At 34.8% G+C, this 8,552-nt stretch overlaps 1 protein-coding gene across 2 annotated transcripts in view; it reads right to left on the bottom strand.

The window, feature by feature from the left end:
- Positions 1-1,278: 1,278 nt before the first annotated feature.
- Positions 1,279-8,552, bottom strand: part of Lin7a (lin-7 homolog A, crumbs cell polarity complex component) — a 133,583-nt gene continuing 126,309 nt past the window's right edge. For both annotated transcript variants that reach the window (XM_015482963.2, XM_048804602.1), the window contains exon 6: positions 1,279-4,834. The gene's annotated coding sequence lies outside the window, so the exon portion shown is untranslated. The remainder of the gene's footprint in view (positions 4,835-8,552) is intronic.

Genomic DNA, 8,552 nt, shown 5'->3' with positions numbered 1-8,552 from the left:
ATCCCCCAAAACCACAGACAATGATTAGGTGTGAGCTCTTTTGTCAGACTGCATGGGTTCCATTCCCAATTCCACTTGCTAGCTGTGTGACCTTGGACATGTTACCTATCTGTGCTTCAGTTTTCTTCAATATAAAATGGAATCCAATGAATAGGATTGCTGAAAGGATTCAATGAGATGATTCATGAACACAGCAGCTAAATATAGGGAGAGCTGAATAAATGTTATAAGTTATTTCCTACCTGTCTGGGTTTTAACTGTGGTTTATATGTGAAACTAATAAGCATTTTTGAGTGGTGTGTTTTAAAAAGCAAGCTCACATAAATCTGTGTAAAGAGTATTTCTTGATGTCCATGGGGTGGGATTTTACTCATTCTGACAGGTATGAAGGTGACCCAATGGACAATGAACTCTAGTTATGACTAGAGCAAAGGTTGAGGAGACTATATCTGTGTTATGTCTCAAGGTTTCCAGAACTTAGCATGTATTAGATATACAGTAAATATTTGTTAAATGAATAAACATGTGGAAAGATTTGAGTAGGTGTATGATTAGCTTTTAGCTCAGGTACATTTCTAGGAATAAGAAAGAAGTGACCTTTTGAAAGCAGGAGAAAATACAGAAATGGTGTTTCTGTTGACTATGAATTCCTTAGAGAAATATTCTTAATAAATATTTAAAGATATACTAATAATTTTGCTTAATTATGTGACTTTTCTTCTTTTTTAGAAACTAAAACTTTTTTTTTTTTAAATTGGGTACTGGGGATTTAACACAGTGTGCTTTTTACTTTTTGAGACAAATTTTCACCAAGGTACTGAGGGCCTCACTAAATTGCTCAGAAAGCTGGCCTTGAACTTGTAATCCTCCTACCTCAGCCTCCAGAGTCTCAGGGGTACACTACACCACACCCAGCTAAAACATGCCTTTTTATAAAATTTAGAAATAGGGATCCACCTTTGGATCATCTCTGCCAAATAATTCCAAGTACTTTCATAAAGAAATAGAAAGTTTTGATTTTATTCATTGAAAAAAAAAAAGAATTGAATTCCCAAACATTGATCTAAAGGTTTTGAACCCCTGAAACCTTTGAAGTAATTTGATTCCAAATTCATATGTCTAAAAAAAAAAAAAAAAGAAGAAGAATCAATTCTGGTCCTAACTCTGACATTTAGAAATTAGAGTGCCCATCAGTATACTGTATGTTAGTGAAATGTGCAAAATTATCAGAATGCAAAATGTAGTTATTTGTCTTTCCACTTCCTTAATTATTCATTAATTCAACAAATATTTACCAAGTGTCTACACTGGGCCAAGCTATGGACAAAGAATTTACAGTTTCTTATCTCCTGGAGTTTGAGACCCAGAGAAGAACGAGTGAGTGGGACCATCTTTTTTTTTTTTAAGATCTTGCTGTATATTGGCCTCTGAACATTCAGAGAATTGATATGTACTTCATGATGTTATATGAAAGTGGTCTTACTTACAGGTGGGGGGTGTGTGTGTGTAATAAGCACAAACTTGACAAAAAAAGAGATAAATTCAGGCATTATTTGCGCATCCACAAATATCTATAGATGTTTAAAGTAATGTAGACAAAATATTCCATGTCTTGGTGTCCTATATTTTCAGCTGAGTAAAATGCAGTGAGATAAGATCAGTTTGCTGTCACTTTTGGAAACTGCATTTGTAAATTGGATGTAATGCATCTCCAGCCAAGTTCTTCAGAGACAGCCTCAAATCCTTAAAAAGCCCCTGAATGCTAGATTTTTGCATTTAGATCTTAGCATTGTCTTAAAAGATAATGGTAGTTCACATAACTAGAGAATTCCCTATTGATTACATGATTGAGGAAGCACAAAAGTCTGTTATTCTTTCCAAAGTCAATTGTAATTTAAGCTCATTATCTCCCTGCAGATGTTCTGTTTCAAATGGCAACAGAATCAAAATGTAAATGCTCCAGTGAAAAGGTTCTGGAATTCTTTTATGGCGTGTTTACTGTGTGTTTGCAGTTCAAATCATAGCAGGAAAGAGTTTAGAAAAATCTGACCCACTGGCCACCAACTTGAATAAGGGAAAGAACTGAAATTCACCAGGGTCCCTGATGAGTCAGAATCAATTTTCATGTAACTTTTAATACCTAATTTATTTTATTGAAGATTGAACTTCATTTAAAATAAATCTACTTGTCTTTACTGTTTTTAAATATGACTTGGGATAACAGGGACTCTAGTATAATTAATAATAATGAGCATTAGTACAAATTATGGTAATTTTTCTCCCTTTCCCTCTGGCTTCATTGACAATTAAGAGAACCACAAGTGTTCTCTTTTAAGTCTTAAGGATCCTTTTGATTAAAATTTTAGGGGTTGGCTTAGATTTCAACAAAATAAATTTTACTGAAGAGAATTGTCTATTTGTATGTAGGACCACTGCGACATGTAATCTGTCCTCAGATGCCACGGGTATGATGTATTGGCCCTTCACTTTGACAAACAACCTGAAATACTTTTATCAGCACTTAACATTATACAAATGAAGCATAAAATACAGACTTGTAGAAAACACAAACTTAAAGTATCTGTTCACTTCACAGTTGCTTCTGTGGTGCCTTGAGGATAGGTGTGTTGGTGTGAAGCCATATAGCATCAATATCACCGAACTGAACACTTAACCACTAAATGAAAGCATACGAACCTTAAGCTCCAAATTTATACAATGTATTGAAATATGTAGAAATGACCATTTTCTCATTACAAGGGTGCAATGATTTCCTCTTATGAGAATCTTGTGGCATTGTCTGAATAGCTTTAATATTTCTTTTTTAAATGATAACTAAAATATATGTTTCGTTAAATTTTTCTTATAAAAATGAGAACTATATTTCAAACTGAATAATGCTCATATAGTTTCCATTTATTCCCTCTTGCCATGCTTGTCTTGTTTATAAACCTATTTTACATAACATTCAGTGTCATTGTTGTCCCTACCCTAGTCCCCATTTCTTTCTAGTAAAAAAAAAAAATGATATGTTTTCAAGGATGGGAACCTGTTAACACAGCAAGATGATGTTGAAATGAATTGGTGAGCCTCCTAGTTCCTTACTGTTTGTCCCTTGTGGGAGATGCACTGTGACCATCAGTGAGGACTTGGTATTGACAGTGATGCCACCCAACGGAAAAATAAAACGGGCTGGGTCATTCTCATTGGATTTATTTGTAAGATGATCGTCTCTAAACTGAGCTTCATAAATTTTTATTTTGGGGGATTATCAGAAATGTCAAATTTATTATATCTTGGGAATTTCTGCATCTGAGGAAAGGGACTATTCAAATATTTGCTTCTGTTTTAATGATCTGTCTGTATTGTTTTAATTGGGCAATTATTATGTTTTCAGCTATAGCTTTGTGCTTAAGGCAGTAAGTGCTGAAATAATGATTGCTTCCTATTCATTCCATGATGTAAAACCAGATTAGGTGCCTAGAGTTATCACGATTCAAACATTGTGATCTCTGTAAGTGGCTCCATAAATGAAATAAGTAATCTTTCCCTCTGGAAGAAGCGGCATGTACCATTCACAATATTGATAACACTGGTTTCTGGTTTCCATATGCTTCATTGAAAAAGAAATAAGATTTTTGATTGATCTTAGACTGCCAAAAACATACATTTTTATATTTGGGGAAACTGATCTAAACTTTATGTGAAAAAAAAAAATATATATATATATCTCCTAAGCTTTAAAGTATTAAATTTTAAAGACTTTCATGACAGTACATCTGTGTATGCAGCGTTTGTATTTCTCCAGAGCTTAACAATCAAAAATATAAAACTTAACAAAAATTAAAATTGAGAGCAGGGTTGTATTTGTGATGTGAGGATCCTTTCACAAAGCTAGTTCTTTTCCTAGTATCCTTTCACCAGAGTCATAATGCTTGGTAAGAAAAGAATCTAAGTTGTAACAAATATATTCTGATAATATATATATATATATATATATATATATATATATATATATATATGTATATATGTATATATATAGTGGAATAAATATACATTATATTCTGTTAGAATTAATAATAGATACAAACCATACTTAAATTAAAATATAAGTATAGTACTAGAATTCCTACCTTTGTTTTTAGCAAACTAAAAGTTGAGCTAAAAGTGTCCCACTCTGTTAATGCATAACAAAATTCATGGAAACAGAAAATAAAAAGCCAGGTGCTTCTAGAGCATGAAGAGACTATAAATACAGTGTAATAACTTGCCATTTTCCAAAGGAGGGTAGAGGTTGAGTGCACAATGAACTGGAATTCCAACTCAGACAACTCAGCAATGTGGACTGTGGAGGGGCCAGGGCCAAGGGCAGAGTGTAGGATTCTTTCAAGTGACGACCACCTTGAACTGATACAGTTTGAACTAGGGCCTAAGGAGGGGCTTGCTAATCTCTGGAAAAGCTATAGACCAAAGACTCACTTAATCCTGGCCCTGGTGATTTATTCCAAAGTCACAGACTTTACTCTTCTCACACTGTTTCGGTCTGCAGACTGGAGAGCATCTCTCCCTCTACACACTGAGAATTCCCACTGCAGTGAATGGAAGGTGTGTAAAGAGCCAGTGAACAGGGAGTGGGGGGACAGGGCTGCTCAAGCCCAGAGAAAGAAGGTGTCGAGTTGCCGTGGTAAAGAATTTATACACCATGTGTTCACAGCTTCTTGACAGGTATAATTATCAGTGTTGTCTTTTCCTTTACTATGTGCTGGGATTCTGAAGCACGTTTTTCAAACTTGTGACTATTAGATGTTGGATCAAGTAGCTTTCCTTCAAGGGCCTGAAAAAGGGGAAAAGAGTGAAATCAGTGATTGGTATTCATTTATCAACTACTGATATGCTAAAAATATCAAAGGAGCATGTGCTGTGTGAGAACAGCAAGAATTATTTTGGGTGCTGTCATTCATGCACAATCTTACACACATGAAAAAAGATCATTTGATGTTTGTAAAGGAAGTAATTATCGAATGAGGCTGGAAAAGCCACAGTCATTCCCCAAAACAAAATTAAAAAAGCACCATTTGGAAACATTTTAAATATAGAACATTTCTTCTCACCATGATGATTCTATTTCTCTTCATGTAGGCAAAATATAAATAACATTTATATTATAACTCTCCAGGCATTTAGTGTGGTTTTGTTGAGAAACAAACCAGCAAAGCCTCTTGCTGACAAGCTAGAAGCACCAATGTCCCTTCTCTGAAGCACACATTAAGCCTGTCTCTCCTCCTACAAGGTCAGCCCTACCCTGTTTAGAAGAGAATAGAACTAGAACATGTCCACGCCAGCATATTTGGGGGAGCTGCTTCCTTAAACACTCACTTTTCCACCATGATGGAGTCATTTCTTTCAGAGGGAACTGTGGTTTCCAATCTGTGTTGAAAGCTGCTGCTATTTTTAATTCAATGGATACTATACTGAAAATCATTTACAAAACAGATATTTAACAAAATTGTTTAGCCTATTCTGTACTATCATTCTCCAGCTACCATGCCTTCTAGAGAGGTGATAAAAGCCTACTGGGGCTTCCAGAGTGGACTGAAAACCACATGTGAGGCCACTGTGCTTCCTTAGGTGTCTCTTTTAACAGGAATACAATGAAAAAGCTGGCATGTCATTAACGCTTTTAACTATTATAGCATTCTACTACTACTGTTGCTGTTACTGACCAAAACTTATCCGGTTGACACTAATTGCCACGTACTTTGCCTATATATATATATATATATATATATATATATATATATATATATATATATANTTTTTCTTATTTAATATCCACAACAGACCGCTTTACTGAGTTTCTGACTGAATAACTTCCTAAAGGTCACTCAGCTGCTAGGTGACAAAGATCTAGAGACTGAGTTTTTTATTAATTAAATTATAATGTGTCACATGTTTTGAGGGAATGAGACTCAGAAGGGGTGAATCTTGGTAAGAGGCTTGGAGCTCTTCCTCCATGCAGCAGAGGAGTAAGAGATACATCAGCGACTGGGAGGGCACTGGTTTCCCCATGTTGGTCTCCAAAATACCTCTGGGATGAACTGTCCGCACCAAATGTTCTTATTATTTCCCTCAGGCCTATCATTCATAATTCAACAGGTTAACATTTCATTTTCTTAAGCAAAATCCTCTTTTCTATCTTAGTGTGGATTTTCTTAATCAAATTGCTTTGCCAACACTAAGTGAGCCATTGTGATAGTGCCTCCCCAAGCCCTGAACAGTTCCATGTCCTCTTCTTCAGAACCTGTGAATGTGTTGATTACATGTCATGGGGAAATTAAAGTTGTAGGTGGAATTACGGTTGCAGATCAGTTGATGTTAAAGATAGAATAGCATACTTCCAGGGCCACTGTGAAAGTGGAAGAGGGATAGGACAAAGGAGTACTCTGAAATTAAAACATGCTTGGAACGAAATGAAAAAGAAAACATAGCTTATCAAAATGCTGGGATCCAGTGAAATTGGGTGTATAGAAGGAAGTTTATGGCATTGAATGTGGATGTACAAAAGAAGAAAGATCTAATATCGATCACCTAGGTATAACAGAACTCCTTTAAAATTAAAAGCTCCAAATTGATTGTTTCCCTTCCATTTCTTGGTAAAAGTTATTGTTCAATATCAGTTTTTTCATACTGACAATGGGAACTGAGACACTGTCCCAAAGCCTGTGCAGATGCCAGCCAAGTGTTGAAAAACCTAGATTTCTGACATACTGTGGCTAGCATGATCTAGCTAAATCTACATGTGTACATTCCCTGGCTTTTATTTCTGTAAATTGTAACCACTTTGTAGGGCCTATGAATTAGCTACCTTCCCAGTTTGGGGCAAGCTACAATTAGATTAAATTCATTTTTCTTTTTATATTGTTTTTATATTTTATATTGTTTGTTCACTTCTTATGTAGGCAGGGGACCAAATACAGGATTCCTTGGTGTGGCTTCTAGTAACATAAACTTCCACCTTAGGAAACTAGAAAAAAAAAAGAACAAATTAAGTCCATAGTAAGCAGAAGAAAATAAATCATAAGTGGAGCAGAAACTAATGAAATGAAAAATAGGAAAATAGGGAAAATCAATGAAACCCAAACCTGGTTCATTAAAAAAAAAGTCAGTGCAATTAATAAGCTTCTTGCTAGGCTAACTAAGGAGAAAAAGAGGATATAAGTTACTACTATCAAGAGTGAAAGAGGAGACATCACTCAAATCATTAAAAAGACAATAAAAGAATAACTCTCTATTTAAGGTCTTGATAAAGTAGTTGAAATGAACTGATTCTTTGAAAGACACAGCCTGCCAAAACTCATACAAGAAAAGATAGATAATCTGACAACCAGTAACTTCCCAAATAGAAAGCACCAGACCCAGATAGCTTTATTTGGTAATTCTACCAAAATAAAAATTCTAACAATTCTCTACAACCTCTTTCAGAAGATAAAAGCACAGGTAACACTTTGTAACTCATTTTGTATGACCAGCATTACCCTAATACCAAAATCAAACAAAGACATTACAGGAAAAGAAAACTACAGACTGATACTTTTCAGAATGAAGATTCAACAAAAATATCAACAAATCAAATCCAATAAGGTATAAAAAATTTAATAATTCCACATAGTTATTTAAAATGTGGACCTAAATTTACTAGTATACATCATAGTGTTCGGTTTTAAAAATCAGGTTAACATTAAGAACATGGGTTATGAGCCTATTATATGAAAATAAGCTCATATATACATAGGTACATGGAATCTTAAATATACAGAAAAAAACAAAGAATGGACGCTAAAATGAAGGGAGATTTTCCTGAATGGTTGATTTTTTTCTTTATACTTCTGAACTGTCTAAAACTTCAGCAGTGAACATGTTATTTTCATTTTCATAATTAGAATAAACATTACATGGAAACCAATTCAACCAGAATTTTTATAAACAACAACAACAAAAGTGGAAGATAGAAGAGAGTGAGAGGAAGAGACGTGACGATGGAAACAGAGGTAACAGCAAGGTTACAGGAAAAATTTGACCCCCCCCCCCCATTGCTGGTTTTTGAAGATGGAGGAAGAAGTAAGGAGACAGAGACTTACAGACGTCTCTAGAAACTGGTAAAGGCAAGGAAATGAAATTGTTCATAGAGTTTCCCTAAACCTCGTGAGACTGCTGGACTTCCATTCTGCAGAACTACAAGAGTATTTTTTTTAAATTTTATTTTTTCATTGTGAATAATTATATATATTTATGAGGTACAATGTGGTTTTGATATGTGTTTATAATATGGAATGATTAAACCAGGCTAATTAACAAATCCCTCACCTCACAAGCTTATCATTTTTGTGTGTGCGGTGAAAATGTTTAGTATCTACTCTTTCAGCAATGTTGAACTATACAAGGCATTGTTATTTATTATAGTCTACATCCTCTGTAATAGATCACTAAAGCCTATTCCCCCTGCCCTGCTGAAACTTGTATCTTTTGATTAGCTCCCTTTTCCCATTGGCCCC

The sequence above is a fragment of the Marmota marmota genome, unplaced genomic scaffold (genome assembly GCF_001458135.2).
Source record: "Marmota marmota marmota unplaced genomic scaffold, marMar, whole genome shotgun sequence".
In the NCBI taxonomy this organism is placed as follows: domain Eukaryota; kingdom Metazoa; phylum Chordata; class Mammalia; order Rodentia; family Sciuridae; genus Marmota; species Marmota marmota.
Note: the sequence above shows the minus strand (reverse complement) of the source record. Positions and strands in the feature narration are given on the sequence as shown.